This window comes from Zingiber officinale, chromosome 7A, assembly GCF_018446385.1.
Source record: "Zingiber officinale cultivar Zhangliang chromosome 7A, Zo_v1.1, whole genome shotgun sequence".
Lineage (NCBI taxonomy): Eukaryota > Viridiplantae > Streptophyta > Magnoliopsida > Zingiberales > Zingiberaceae > Zingiber > Zingiber officinale.
In genome coordinates this window covers 133,075,872-133,090,423 of record NC_055998.1, presented here as the reverse complement: position 1 = coordinate 133,090,423, position 14,552 = coordinate 133,075,872, and positions in this window count along the sequence as shown.

The window sequence follows — 14,552 nt, the reverse complement described above, 5'->3', positions numbered from 1 at the left end:
CGGACGACTACTAGCTTTTGGAATAGTGACTAGCACATAAGGAAAGCATTTACCAAGGCTTTGCTGATATTTGAACCCCAGATCTCACGGTGGTAACACCTTATGTGCTAGCCACTAGACCGTCCCGAGGGGACAACAAATATGTGTTCAAGCTTGTTCGTTTAATTGATCTTGTATATATTAAACTAATATTAACAAGCATTTATCAAGCCAAACACCAAGCTTATTCACGAACATTTGATTCATTTACAACTTTAGATGACGTTTGGTTAAATGATGGAAATAACTATGGGTATGAGTTTGATAGTAAAGTGGAATGGGAATGAAAATGAAAATGAAACACACCTAGTTATATGGATTTAGTTGATTCCCATAAATCTAAAAATCATTTCTAAATTATCATTCCCAAACACATAATCTGAACACTATCTTTTACTATTATTTCATTCTCTCATTCTCAAAGCCATCAACCAAACACCCCCTTAATCTTATCTTTCACATTTTTATTTCACCATCATTATTACTATTCTATTTTCTATTCTCATATAATTATCGTCATGCATGATTCATCCCCTCCCTTAACAAAAATTTTTTATTGTCATAGTGCATGGGTTGATTCAGAGATTTTAGGTTTAGGGTTAATGTGTGTCTCTCAGTTGGGCGATGACTTGCTCCATGAAGGCGTCGTCATAAGGTAGTGTGATCGATCTGTCGAAGACTGACAAGCCTAACTCTTCCTCGATAGCGAAATCCCCCCCCCCTCCCCGCGTCATATATAGTAAATCTGCCCTATATAGCAATAATAACAACAACAACAAAAAGCAAAAGAGAGGAGGAAAACAAAAAGAAAAAAAAACAACTAGAGGGTGGAGAATAAAACAAGGAGGAAATTTTAAAAAACATATCATTGTAAAAGAAAAAAAAATAATCTATTACATTTGTATTGTCCTCGTTGCATTGTCACACCCACTTATTAGAGGAAAGATGAAATCATCACCTTAGTTGCCCCTCCAGAATGACCCCACACTCTCTGAAAGGGAGTAAATCATTGAGGGGCATTTGCCCTACCGTAATGTCCCTTTGCATGAGGGAGGTCAGGTACCCAATGAGGCATTTTGCACCCATTGAAAAATTAACCTCAAAATTTATTATAGTAACCACTAATACAGGTACCAACTGATCATGTCACATCATCATTCAACTTTCATAAAATTGTTTCTTTCTTCGAATGATACGTCTTTCTCAAAATTTAGGTTTAATCCTCATTTCACTTGCTATTTGTATAGCATTATTCATGGCACTAGCAAACCCCTCTTCTCTAAACTCATCGAGAAATTGATCAAGTCCTTGTAAGAGGTTTATCACAAAATCAATATCCATATGTTCAAATTGAATGAACTTACTCACAGTATTTATTGCTCGTAACAAGTTATACCAGATTATCATTCCAAGCAAGAACTCAAAACTTTCAAGATCATAATCACTCTTTGTTTTAGAATTTTCAACAACTTCTGTCTGTTGGTGCGATCGACCTCCAAGATTTTAATGTCAGACAAATATATTTAAGTATGGAACTTGATCAAGGGAAGTCCTAGTTGTAGGCTAGGCAAGGGGGAAAATCTTGGTATTGTTAGAATGTATACTAAAAGCCTAGTTTTTGGTATAAAACATTTATCTAGAAATAAGAATCACATTGGTCAAATGTCTACATTTGTGATAAATGTAGTTGTTCAATTAATTTATACTATAGATAACATAGTATGTGGTGCCACATGCAGAAGATGATGTTATCAGTACCTTATAAATTATAAACAGTAGCTCACGACCAAAATAGAAAGGAACAAACCATTAGAAGGTCGTAGTGTAATTAGGTATCAGTTTATCTTGACTGTATAATTACACTAGTACACTTAGAGTGTATTGAGTAGGACCATTTGAGGTCGTTTCTTTTATACTGACTTTATAAAGAAACAAAGACCTCGGTTATTATGGAAGTGTGTGCTCTTAATCCTAATATAATAACAAGCACATATATTTGATATTTATTTCTTTAATTTATCAATGGGTGAGATTTAGTTCGATGAATCAATAAACCCGATAAGTTGGGAAATGATATCACTTATAGTGTGTGTTGTTGATTATAGAAGGAAACTGTGTCCTAGAGATACTAGGTTGATAATGTCCTCAAGAGGAGCTCATAAGGATTGTCATGTTAAACCCTGCAGGTGGACCTAGTCCGACATGATGATAAGGTTGAGTGGTACTACTCTTGGACTAAGATATTAATTAAATGAGTTGTCAGTAACTCACTTAATTAGTGGACATTCGATATCTTAAACACAGGGAGACTAACACACTCATAATAAGAAGGAGCCCAAAATGTAATTTGGGATTGGTGCGGTAGTTCAATAATAGTTCTCTAGTGGAATGAATTATTATTGATAAAATTAAGTTGTGTGTTCGGGGCGAACACGGGATGCTTAATTTTATCGGGAGACCAAAACCAATTCCTCCTCTCGGTCCCTATCGTAGCCTCTTATTTATAGAGTACTATACCCACCTATACCCACCTAAAGAGGGCCGGCCAAGCTAGCTTGGAACCAAGCTAGGGCCGACCTAGTATAGTTTATGGGTGGCCGGCCCTAGCTTGAACCCAAGCTAGAGGGGCCGGCCAAATTAAATTAAAAAAGAATTTTAATTTTAATTTTTATTATGTGGAAGATATAATTTATTAAAGAGAATTAAAATTAAATTATCTCTCTTGTAAAAGATCTACAAAAGATTAAAGAAAGATATTAGATCTCTTTCCTTATTTGTAAATTGGTGAGATATTTTATTTTCTCTTTAAAAATTATTCACATGTTGAAAAATTAAAATTATGAAAATTTCTTTTTATCAACTATGAAGAGATTTTGAAGAGAAATTTTAATTTTAAAAAATTTACGGAAACAAATTAGGAAGTTTTAATTGTTGATTGAAACTTGTCTAATTTGATTTCATGATGTGGTCGGCCATTAGAATTTAATTGGGGAAATTTTATTTTATTTTTCTCAATTAAATCATGTCAAGGAAATTAAGGAAATTTTATTGTAATTAAATTTCCTAATTTGCTTAGGCCAAGGAATATAAAAGAAGGGATGAGAGTGCCTTCATGAGATACAACCTCTATTATTTCTCTCCCTCTTTTGTTCCTTGGTGTGGCCGCCCATCATCCTCTCCCTCTCTTCCTCTTGTGGTGGCCGAACCTCTCTCTCCCCTTGGAGCTCTTGTGGTGACCGGATACTACTTGGAGAAGAAGAAGAAGAAGGAGAGAAAGCTAGCATCTCTTGGAGCTTGGTTGGTGTTTTGATCTTCTTCCTTGGTGAAGCTTCCTTATTGTTGGCCGAACCTAGCTAGGAGGAGAAGAAGGTGGTTGGTGGTTTCTCATCTCGGAAGATCGTTGCCCACACAACGTCCGAGGTTAGAAGAGGAATACGGTAGAAGATCAAGAGGTCTTTATAGAAGGTATAACTAGTAATTTTTCCTTTCCGCATCATGCTAGTTATTTATGGAAATAATACCAAATACAAGAGGCTTACGTTCTAGTATTTCGAATATGTTTTTCGAAGTTGTGTTCTTTTGTTTTTTTTCCCTTGTGATTTGATTGTTCTTTTTGGTTAACCTAAAGTTATTTTAGGAAATTAAATATTAGATTTCTATAAAAGGTTTTGTCTAGTCGGTGGTGGTTGCTCCCATATCCAAGAAGGTCATGTGCCTCGCCACGTCAGTACTGGGAACCAATTATGGAAATTAATATTTAATGGAATTAATAACTTAAGGTGACTTGGGTCGAATGTGTTAAGTTTCGCAGGAGATCCAAGTCAAAACCTAAAAGAACAAATAGATTAAGCTTTGGATCAAACGTGTTAAGTTCCGCAGGAGATCCAAAATTTAATTTAAAAGAACACATGGTAGCTAGGAAAAGGTTCAGACCTTTGTACAAAATTTTTGTACAGTGGAACCTCTAGGTTTTCCGAGTAGCAACCAACAATTGGTATCAGAGCTAGGGTTTTTGCCTCTGTGTATTTGGTATTAGTTTAATTATGCACATGTCATACATAATTTAGGCAGGTTAATAGTAGGATGTGCTAACTTTGTGGATGCAGGATCCAACTATTATGACTTATAGTTATTATGTGTGTGATTGGACCCTTGGACATGTCAAGGGCATTTTATTGTGTGTGCATGATTGTATTATAAAATACAGTAGGAGCTGTATTTAGTTTTATTAGGATTTTATTTTTGATCTAGTTATATGTACATTCCTTTTATGCAATATAGGATCGATGGATGTAAATTTTATTTTATGTTCGATCTAGTTTACATGTACATTCCTTCGAGGAATATAGGATCAAAATGTAAAATTCTATTTATGTCGCGGATCGAATCTTGCAAAGCGTGGAACCTTCTAAGGACCAGAGGCGCAGCGGAACTAGGAGCAAGATGGATGCGACAGCTAGACCCGGTGGCAATGGCCAAATATGGCAGCAGCTTGGGATGACAACACATGGAGGACAACAAGAGATAAAAGCCATAATAGTTGAAAATTAGATTTTCTATTTATTGCTTTTATATTGTGCTGTGTGTATATGTTAGTTTACATATTTAGTAGGCTAGCATAGTTAAAATTCATCATTTATAAATAACTAAGTGGGAGAGGGATTTTTAAGTAAATCTCATGGTCTCCATTACTGGTTTGTAAGTGATGCAAACAAACTCGCGCGTTGGCTCTGAGTGCCTTCCTCCATAACGGATGAGCTTGTTTGTGGATCACTAGAACAGACTTCCATTTTTGGATGACTATAGGAAGTTAATTAAGAGCGTGTGATCTTCCCCAACGGAAGGGGCATAATCTTATTAATGGACTTAGTGTCAAGTAATGGTATACACTTAGACACATCTAATAGTATCCTCCCCATCGGAGTCACTGCTATTATTTGTGTGACCAAATGATACCAACTATTAATTTTATTTGTCAAAAAGTTAGGTTGACAAGATAATAAAATTAATGGGTTAAAACCCTCTGATCCGGTTGTAAGAACAGGGGGCCCCTGTCCGGTGGATTCAACGCCACGTGGAAGTCAAAGTGACAGGTGGCCGGCCGGAGAGGGGTGGGTTCGACCGGTCGGGCGGCCGGTCGGTGTCTAGTGGATGGTTAAAGGCGCCCTGTCGAAAGTCAGGGTTCCGGCGCTCAGCGGACAAGATCGCAGGGCCGATCGGACTGAACGCTCGGCCAAAGCCATCAAGTAGCATACTGCTAATAGTCTCCACAAAGCACGTGATTGAGAATCTCAAGTAAACCACCGTATACGTCCGGCCGGATGTCACGGAAGCTGGCCGGCCGGACGCCCTCCAGGGAGTAAGGGCAAAAGGACAAGTGACATCTTTTTCTGACAGTGGGTATGCTCCACATGTAGGTCATACTCCAAATCTTATGACAGGGGGTTCCGCTGTCCCATCGAGGACATGCTTGGACTGTAGCAGTATGGGTCAGGTAAGCTCACTGACAAGCCCTTACTGGGGTATGGGCCACGGACTCGTGTACACCTCGGTATGTGTACACTCGCTTCTTCGCTGCCCTATATAAAGGCCCTCATCCTTCGCCGGAGGTACGCGTTCTAATATTTTTGGAGAGCCACTTTTTCATTGCTTGCTTGCCTGACTTGAGCGTCGGAGGGTCGTCGCCGGGAACCCCTTCCCGGCCCGACTTTTGTGCAGGCTCGCCGGAGATTCGTGCGACCAGACGGAGGCCTACGTCATCGACTAGGAGAGCGGCACGTGCCCAGCGTCCGTTGGTTCAGCGATTTGGACAGGATCAATTTGGCGCCGTCTGTGGGAACGCTCCTGCATCCGAGCGGAAGCAATGGACGAAACTGGACGACAACACACAGTGACGCTTTCCACGGAGGAACTCGACGCTCTGATCGAGTTGAGGGCCGCCAAGCTTGTGGAGCAAAAACAGAAAGCACCAGCCGAGCGGCCGGAGCAGCAAGCAACGTCAGCATCTGGTGGCTGAGCGGAAGTACCATAGGCCACCGTTCTATTCCATCGGGCCTTATTCCGCACCCCTGAAGCCATAGCAACTAATCGAGATCGGGGATCTTCTTCGGATGAAATACCTCGACGAGACGACAGAAAATGGAAAGCCCCCCGAGCGGACTCATCGCCCGAGCAGATTAATCGCCAATTTTCAGAGGCTATTCTACGAGACCCTCTGCCCAAGCACTATGTGCCTCCGACAATCGACGAGTACAATGGAACCAGCGACCCGGATGATCATTTAGGTAAATTCGATAACACTGCAACTCTGCATCAATACACAGATGGGGTGAAGTGTCGAGTTTTCCTCACCACCCTTTCCGGATCGGCTCAACGATGGTTTCGGAGGCTGCCGGACGGATCCATCACAAGCTTCAAGGACTTCCGAACGGCCTTCCTCCATCATTTTGCAAGCAGTCGGCTCTATTAAAAAACCAGCGTTAGCCTGTTTGCCATTAAACAGGAAGCCCGCGAATCGCTCCGAGCTTACATCCAGCGGTTCAACAGAGTGGCCATGGACATTCCAACGGCCACCTCGGAGACCATGATGAATGCCTTCACACAAGGCCTCGTGGATGCGGATTTCTTCCGATCACTCATTCGGAAGCCGCCTCGAGACTACGACCACATGCTACACCGGGCCAACGAATACATCAACGTGGAGGAAGCCCAAGCAGCCCGGAAAAAAGAAACTCCAACCGAGTGGGCTCCTCCTGCCGAGCGGAAGCCGCACGCTCAACCACCCAGAGGACCGAGGGTCGAAGCAATCCGCTCCCCCCATGCTAGGTCCCACGTGCAAGAGGTAGCTGCCGCTCGGCCCAAGTCAAAGAAGAAATGGACCCCAATGTTCTGCTCCTTCCACCGGACGGATACACACAACACAAGGGATTGTCGAAGTCTTCCCTTGATTGCTCATCCCGTTTCCCGAAGTGGTGGTCGACGATCGCCCTCATCCGATAGACGACAGAGAACTCATGAAGCCGATCAGACTCAAGATGACAGGAGAAAACAACAGACTCCCGATCGGCATCGCTCTCCGAGGAGGGAGAATCGCCGAATGTCTAGAGAACGGTCCCGACCGTCCGCTCAGGAAGAAGAAAATAGGAGCAATACTTCCCGAGGCGAGATCAACATCATAGCTGGTGGGCCGACCGGAGGAGATTCCAATCGAGCAAGAAAGGCGAGTGTCCGGCAGCTCCAGATCCATGCGGTCATTGCGGTAGGAAGCGCGTAGTGGACCCGAAATCGGTTTGGGCACAGGGGACTTAGAAGGAGTTGAAGTGCCCGACGGCTCTGCCATCAAAGCGGTAATAGTCAACTACACTATTCACCTTTACATGAAGCTCGGTCAACATCATATTCAAAATGGCGTTCGATCAACTGCAAATTGATCGAGCAACCCCCCTCTATGGGTTTACGGGCAATGAAGTCCTGCCGGTCGAACAGATCCGACTGGCTATCTCACTGGGAGAAGAGCCGCTCAGGAGGACACGTACAACAAACTTCGTGGTGGTTGACTCTCCCTCATCATACAACGTCATTTTGGGACGACCGGCGCTCAGCGAATTCCGAGCGGCCGTCTCCACCTTCCACCAGAAGATCAAATTCCCCATCGAGGACAAAGTGGGAGAAGTACGGGGAGACCAACTGGCAGCTCGGCGATGCTACGTTGAGATGGTCCGAGCAGAAGCCAATTCCGCTCGGAAGTCGCCACGGATCGAGGTAAACGCTATAACTGAGAGGCCTCCCTCTCTAGTTTATGAAGAAAAAGAGGAAGTGCAGATACACCCGACCCGATCGGAGGCCACGACATTCATCGCGTCCGATCTGGAAGCGAGTCAGAAGGAGGAAGTGATCCAATGCCTCCGAAGAAATCATAATGTCTTCGTCTGGTCGACCCATGAGCTGCCCGGAATTTCACCAAGTATAGCGCAGCACGAGCTCCACGTCCGCCCGGACGCTCGGCCAGTAAAGCAAAGAAAAAGGGACTTCAGCGCCGAGCAGAATGCCATCATCTGAGCGGAAGTTGAGAAACTCTTGGAGGCCGACCATATACGCGAAGTTCAGTTCCCGAGCTGGCTGGCGAATGTGGTGCTAGTTTCCAAGCCCGGCAACAAGTGGAGAGTGTGCATCGATTTCCGGAACCTTAACAAGGCGTGCCCAAAGGACTTTTACCCCTTGCCCCGAATCGATCAGGATCGGTGGATTTGTGAGTTGATATGCATGCTCGTATCAGGGATATCATCAAGTGCCGCTCGGGAAGATCAAGAAAAGTTAGCTTCGTGACGGACGGCACCTTCTGCTATAATGTGATGTCGTTCGGATTGAAGAGCGGGGCCACTTATCAACGCTTGATGAACAAAGTGTTCAAGGAGCGAATGGGCGGAATCTGGAAGTTTATGTGGACGACATTCTTATCAAGTCCGTCCGAGGGCCGATCTCTTCAAAGACATGGAGGAAACCTTCAGAACGCTGCGGAAATATGGAGTCAAGCTAAATCCCGGAAGTGCTTTGGAGCAAAAGGAGGGTGTTTCTTAGGTTACATAGTGACCGAGCGGGATCAAAACCCAGCAAGGTGAAAGCCCTACAAGACATGCCGCCTCAAGAAATATGAGGAAGTGCGCTGTTGGCCGGTCGGATAATCGCTGCCTGTCGGGTTCATCTCAAAGCCTGACCGAGGACCTTCCTTTTTCAAGATCTAGGGCCGCTAAGTTTCATCGACGAAGAATGCGAGGCGTTCGAAGATTTGAAGGCATATCTGAACTCTCTCCCGGTATAGCTGCCGGTGAGCCACTTTGTATCTACTTATCTTCAACGAGCAAGCCGTCGGCTCGGTACTAGTAAGTGACGGAGAAGAGCACATATTTTGAGCCATATTTTAAAGATCTGAAGCTACACTGGGCTCGAGAAACTAGCTTTCGCTTTGGTCCTCGCCGCTCGGCGCCTCCGTCCTTATTTCTTGGCTCATACTATCATCGTCCGGACGAATAGCCCATTGGGAAGAGTGCTGTTGAATCCCGAAGCGTCTGGACGGCTCATTAAATAGACGACGGAGTTAAGTGAATTTGACATCCAATACCAGCCCCGCTCGGCAATCAAAGCGTAGTCCTTGGCAAACTTTGTAACTGAGGTGCAGAATTCAGAGCCGGAAGCTATGTGGAAAATATTTGTGGACGGATCATCCACTCGACTCGGAAGCGGGATTGAATATTGTTGCTCTCCCCTCAAGAAGAAAAGATGCACTTATCCGTTCGGCTAGATTATAAAGCTACAAACAACAAAACAGAGTATGAGGCCCTCATAGCCGGATTGCAGTCAGCACGCCATGTGGGAGTCGGTCGGGTAACGCTCCATTCGGATTCGCAGTTGGCCGCTCAGCAGCTCTCTGGCACCTTTGAAATCAACAGCGCTCGGCTCAAGCTCTACGCTGAAGCCTTTGAGAAGCTCAAAGCCAATTTCAGAGAGGTTATTATCCAGAAGATACCCCGAGCAGAGAATCAAGCGGCCGATGAGTTAGCCAAACTCGCAAGCTCAATAACGTCGGTCGCCATCCAGCAGCCAATTGAACAAGTTTCGTTGGTGGCTCACGTCGACCAGACGGAGGGCCTCTCGTTTCCGAGCGACTGGCGGACACCCATCATGGAGTTTCTCCGCTCGGGTTCTACGTCGTCCGATCGGGATGAGTCCCAGCTACTAAGGAGGAGAGCCGGTCGGTTCACGCTCATTGGAGATCAACTATACAAGAAGGCTTTCTCCCGCCCGCTTCTGAAATGCGTGAGTTCAGAAGATGCAGCATACATCCTCCAAGAAGTGCATCAAGGGTCGTGCGGGGGACATCCGGGCGGGCGGTCACTAGCTAAAAAGATACTGCTGGCCGGATACTTTTGGACAACTTTACAAGCAGACGCCGCTCGGACCGTCGCGACGTGCCTTTCTTGTCAAAAGTATCATAATTTCTCTCACCGACCGGCGGAAGAAATGAAGGCCGCTACTGTCTCTTGTCCGTTCGACCAATGGGGAATGAATATTGTGGGTCCGTTTCCTATGGCGACCGGACAGCGGAAATTTTTATTGGTGGCGGTTGATTATTTTTCCAAGTGGGTGGAGGCCAAGCCACTAGCCAAGATCACCGAGCAGATGGTCAAGAAATTTATTTGGCAGAACATCATATGTCGGTTCGGCATCCCCCGATGACTTATTTCCGATAACGGGCGGCAGTTCACAGGAAAATTGCTTGAAGATTGGTGCAAAAGCTATGGCATCGAGCAACACTTCACATCTGTAGCCTATCCCCAAAGCAACGGTAAAGCCGAAGTAGCCAATCGGGAAATTCTTCGCATTCTGCGCGCTCGGCTCGACCATTTGGGAGGAAGATGGGTGGATGAAGTGTCGGGCGTCCTATGGGCCATCCGAACGACTCCAAAGGAAGGAACGGGCGTCACACCTTTTCATCTGGTATACGGCGGCGAAGCGGTGATTCTCGTCGAAGTCGGTGTCGAATCCGTCCAGATCCAGAATTACGATGAGGGCAACGCCGAGTGGAGGAACATGGAGCTGGATTTGGTTGATGAAGAGCGAGCCAAGGCGTCAGTCCGGCTGATGGCGTACCGTCAACGGATGAAGCAAAACTACAACAGGCGCGTAATCCCCAGATCATTCCAGGTCGGTGACCTTGTCTGGAAGAAAGTGAAGCCGGTCAGCGACGTTGGCAAGCTAGAAGCTCCCTGGGCAGGCCCCTTCAAGGTTATCGAAAAGCTCCGCTCGGGCGCTTACTATTTGGAGGATGAAGACGGACGGCAGCTGGACCGGCCATGGAGCGCGAATCATCTCCAGCCTTATCGAGCCAGATGAGAGGTGCACTGATGTAACTCATTTTTGTGTATATCCTAGTCGCCCATGTCCTTGTAATGCAGGAAGCAGAAATGAATTAAAAGATTAGCCTGTAAGATCGTCGAGCTCCGACGTTAAATATCGCGAGACGAGCCGGCGTCTATAAACCCTCCGAGCGGAAGACCGTCGAGCTCCGACGTTAAATATCGAGAGACGAGCCGGCGTCTATAAACCTTCCGAGCGGAAGACCGTCGAGCTCCGACGTTAAAGAGACGAGCCGACGCCTATAAACCCTCCGGCGGAAGACCGCCGAGCTCGGACGTTAAATATCGAGATGAGCCGGCGTCTATAAACCCTCTGGGCGGAAGACCGCCGAGCTCCGGCGTTAAATATCGAGAGGCGAGCCGGTGTCTAAACCCTCCGGCGGAAGACCGTCGAGCTCCGCGTTAAATATCGAAGGCGAGCCGGCGTCTATAAACCCTCCGAGCGTCGAGCTCGGCGTTAAATATCGAGAGAGCGGCGTCTATAAACCCTCGGCGGAAGACCGTCGAGCTCGGCGTTAAATATCGAGGCGAGGCGTACATAAACTCTCGAGGCGGAAGACCGTCGAGCTCCGACGTTAAATATCGAGAGACGAGCCGGCGTTTATAAACGTCCGAGCGGAAAACCGTCGAGCTCCGACGTTAAATATCGAGAGACGAGCCGAAGTCTATAAACCCTCCGAGCGGAAGACCGTCGAGCTCCGACGTTAAATATCGAGAGACGAGCCGGCGTCTATAAACCCTCCGAGCGGAAGACCGTCGAGCTCCGACGTTAAATATCGAGAGACGAGTCAGCGTCTATAAATCATCCGAGCGGAAGAGGCCAATAAAAAGGATACAATTGTCCAAGAAACTCACCGTCAATATCGTTCGATCGTCTCTACGTTCCGCTCGGCCCAGTACCCAAAGGTACTTCATCGGTGTCTAGCGAGCGATCTCTGCTATCAAAGCGGAATGTTGCATATTGGAAATATTACATATTTAGTCGAGCGGAAGCGCAACGCCAAATACTTGCATCTCATAATAGGCGACCGGACAACACACATTAACTAGCAAAAGGACAAAGTACGCGAAAGGGAAATGTTGCATTAAAATTAAAACTTTAGGCCGAGTGGCGTAAGTACAAAAAAGGATCACTTTTTGGCCTAGCGGCCCAACTACATCCACCGACGTCTACTCAATGTAATCATAAAGGGTCTTGGGGATGTTATCCAGAAGCACCACTTGATCGCCGGCCGGAATAGTAGTGGACTCCGGAAGAAGGCCCTGAGACTTCAGATATGTCATGGTGGCGGTCATAGCCAAGTCGAAAGCTGTGTACATCCGCTCGCAGATTTTCTCCGAGAATTCGGGCGAGCGGATGTAGCCCTGTCTCAGAGCAGCAACCCGACTCGGCTCGGCCTCTTGGTACTCTTTGAAGGCCAATTGAGATGTAGCGAGGGATTCCTGCAAAGTGGTCAGCTCGTCCTTATGCTTGGTGGCGTCTGCCGAGCGGCCCACCTTCTCCCTGTCAAGCTGCTCCGTCAGCTCCTTTACCTTCAGCTCCAGGCTCCGAGCCTCCACGTTTTCTTCCGAGTGGTAGCCAGGGTAAATTTTTGGTCGAGCGACTTGACTTGCCGCTCGAGCTCGGCCAGATGGTGAGCCTGGTCGGCTGTTTTCTTCTGCTCGGCCGCCAGCATATCTTGAGCCTTCTTAAGCTCCTTCTGCAGCTCGGAGTAAGACGGGCCTTGAGAGCCGGACGGACCACACGCCACCCTCAATTGCCTTAACTCCTCATCCACCATGGCTAGGCGGTTGGAGACCGCAATCTCCTCCACCCATCTCTGATGCAAAAGGAAAAATTGTTAAGGGCCGATCGGAAAAAATGCATGAAATACTTCGGAGAAAGCGAACTTACCCCCGTGGCTTCCTGCATGTGGCTATTGGCCAAGTTTCGGAGGGGGATCAACGCGATGGCGCCCGAGCATCGGCCCACATCTCAGCTAGGGGCCCTTTCAAGGAATGGTGTGCTCTGGTGCGGTCGGTCGGTCGGCCTCTGGCAGCAGCTCTTCAGTCAGGAGATGAAGAGTGACCCGAATCGTGCGGCCATGACCGGGGGTCGTTCGACCGGCTGTCGGAAGGGGATCAGAAGCCGGCGCAGAAAACTGGGAATGAATGGTTGAGCGTTGGACTGAGTGACGAGCGGGCGGAAGGGTGCTGACCGGAGTAGCCTCAATTGGAGCAGCCGGCTCGTCCCATTCAGAAGGCGTCCGGTCGGACGAAATGGCTTCGACCTCTGGCGCCTTGCCCCGAGCAGTCGCAGTGACCCGCTCGGATGGTTGGACCGCGGAGGTAGCCGACCGAAGGGGAGTCTCCACTCGGCGCCTCTTTTGTAGAGGTTGTCCCTCTTCCCGAGCGGAACCTTCTTCAGGGGCAGTTTGTCCTCCGCTGGGAGTGGCTACGCTTGCCACGTTCTGTTGAGAAGCCGGAGCGGTTGACTCAGCCTGAGTCCCGCTTTCTCCTTCATAGGATCCGACCGGCTGGATACCCAGCGCTTCCATTTCTTTGACTGCCGCGACTTCGAGCGCCGCCGCCTTTCTCTTCAGAATGCCGGCCATCATTGGCTGCAAAGGAAAGGAGAAAAATCAGTTAGCAATCAAAGCAAACGCCCAAGTAAAATTCTTACCGAAGCCGGTCGGAAAAGGAGTCCGTATGGGACTCAGGCCGAAGATGTACATCACTCCTTCGTGAAGAAGCTTATTGATGTCAAGTCGCAGACCGGCTAGCATATTTGCAGCATGGAGGTAGTCCGGTCGGGTCTTGAATTTCTTCAGCTCGGGAGTGGGGGTAGGTTGACCGCCACTTGGTCGGGAAGTTCGGCATGCGGATGTAGAAAAATAATCCTTCCAATGTTTATGGAAGAAGGTAGTTTGTTGAAGAAGACTAAGCGGGCGAGCTTGGAACATGAAGGTGCTTGGCTCGGACTGGGATAATAGAAATAAAAGACCTCCGGTCGGAGGGGATGTTGTGAATCTTGAAAAAACAACAACACCACAGAGGAGACGAAAGGTGTTGGACTGCCGAGCGGAACAGAAAAAATTACAAACATCAATGATGAGCGGATATGAAAGAGGCCTGAGCGTGATGAGCGGTGTCAGGAAGACCTGACTCATGCGGCGACTGTCGCCGTGGCGGAAGGACCGACTAAAGTTCAAAATCTTGAGTTTCAAAATTATTGGTTAGAGTGTCAAAGTCACGCTGATCAAAGTGTGTATGGTAGTGTACCAAGGGCCAAGGGACTGGTGGTCTGGGATGGGAAGAACTAGCCATGGGCGATCGGAAGAAATCAAAAAGGCAAAAGGCGGAGAAAAACAACAACAAGCGAAAAGAGGTTTCAAGGATTGAAACTGAGAAAAAACACCGGAAGCAAGGAAGAAGAGGTATAGAGCCTTACTGCGAGGAAAAGGATCAAGGAAGAGGCACCGGAGGCGTCGGAGGCGAGGAATGGAATCACGAGCACGAAACACCAGAGACAAAGGTAGAAATGAAAGCAAGTGAGGGAATAGGAGGCGAAGATTTTATATAGCGGGGTCGGGCGGCCTCCGCCGTTGGATCAGTCACGGG